This window comes from Gorilla gorilla, chromosome 6 (genome assembly GCF_029281585.2).
Source record: "Gorilla gorilla gorilla isolate KB3781 chromosome 6, NHGRI_mGorGor1-v2.1_pri, whole genome shotgun sequence".
Lineage (NCBI taxonomy): Eukaryota > Metazoa > Chordata > Mammalia > Primates > Hominidae > Gorilla > Gorilla gorilla.
Window position 1 is genome coordinate 14,272,561 of NC_073230.2, and position 1,935 is coordinate 14,274,495.

Below are 1,935 nucleotides of genomic sequence, written 5' to 3' on the forward strand. Positions count from 1 at the left end.
CCGTCGCCACCGCCCCGGAAGCGCTCGCCGCAGACCCGGAAAAAGAATCCGCCTCGCAGCGTCCTCTTCAGGCACCCCCGGGTGGCCTTGTTGTCTGTTTCCTGGCCGAGTTTGTGTGTTGCTGGCTCGCGGAGTTTTCTCCTGGCTACAGGCGAGGGCTGCGCGTTTCAGGAAAAACTGAGCGGGCACTGTTTTTTTTTTGTTGTTTTTTTTTCTGATAGGGTCTCAGTTTGTCATCCAGGCTGGAGTGTAGTGGCGCGATCTCAGCTCACTGCAGCCTCAACGTCCGAGACTCAAGCAATCCCCCTGCCTCAGCCTCCCAAGTAGCTAGGATTACAGGCGCGCGCCACCAAGGCCAGTTTTATTTTTTTGTAGAGGTGAGGTCTGTGTTGCCCAGGCTGCTCTCGAACTCCTGGCCTCAAATGGTCTCCCACTTCGGCCTCCCAAAGTGCTCCGATTACAGGCGTGAGACACCACCGCCCAGCCTATTGTTGTTTTGGTGGTATTGTTTTAAATTTAATTTAGAGACAAGATCTCGCTTTGTCACCCAGGTTGGAGGGCAGTGGTGCCATCATGGCTCACTGCAGCCTCCAACTCCTGGGCTCAAGGGATCTTCCCACCTCAGCCTGAGGAGTAGCTGAGACCACAGGCATGCACTACCATGCCCAGATAATTAAAAAATAGATAGATAGTAGAGACAGGGTCTCACTTTGTTGCCCCGGCTGCTCTCTAACTCTTGGCATCAAGGGATCCTCCTGCCTCTGCTACTGGATGGAAGGTCTTGACCGTGGATTGCCCAGGTTCTTGGCTTGTTGAACACAGAACTGAACAAAATGCAATGCACAAAGTAACAAAAGAACAAAGCAACGAAAAGAAACAAAAGAAAAAACCGCAGTAAGGAAGAGACAGATTTATTGAAGCGAAAGTACAACTCACAGATCAGGAGCAGGATAGAGCAAACAGCTCAAGATCCCCCCATTAGGATTTTTATTAAGCTGGAAGAATTAGGTAACGCCCCTAGGTGCCCGTTAGAGGTCTCCGATTGGTTACACCCTCTGAAGGATTGGCCTGTGACCAATCAGAGGCTGAAGTGGAGACGTGCACCCGCCCCCCCGTCAATCAGAGGCTGTCACCGTCCCCCCGCCCCCCCCCGTCGTCCGTCAATCAGCCTCTGCTTGAGGGAATGAACACGTGGCCTCTATGCTGCCTAATCTTGCCTAGAACTGGCTGCACCTGCTGTTCTTTTGTTTATGCCTTAACCCTTGGTTACCCTCATTCCCTATTCTGCCTCACCTGCCCTCCCAAAGTGCTGGGATTACAGATGTGAGCCACCCACACCAGGCCCATTGTTTTGTTTTTAGTTTATTTTAAAAGTATTTTATTCTAAGACAGCACTTTGCTCTGTTGCCCACGCTGGAGTGCAGTGGCCAGATCAGACCTCACTGCAGCCTGGAACTCCTGGGCTCAAGTGATCCTCCCACCTCAGCCTCCCGAATAGCTGGGACCACAGGTGCATGCCACCATGGCTGGCTAATTTTTAAATTTTTTGTAGAGCTGGGGTCTCACTATGTTAACCCAGGCTGGTCTCGAACTCCTGGGCTCAAGTGATCCACTGGCCTTGGGCTCTCCAAGTGCTGGGATTATAGGCATAAGCCCCTGTGCCATGGCAGTTTTTTTTTGTAGAAGGAAATGTAGAGACACAAAGGAAGCCTCATTTAGAAATAAACAAGGCTGGGCACGGTGGCTCATAGCTGTAATCCCAGCACTTTGGGAGGCCAAGGTGGGTGGATCACTTGAGGCCCAGAGTTCCAGACCAGCCCCGTCTCTACTAAAATACAAAAAACTAGCCAGGCGTGGTGGCACATGCCTGTGGTTCCAGCTACTTGGAGGCAGAAGAATTACTTGAACCCAGTAGGTGGAGGTTGCAGTGAGCCA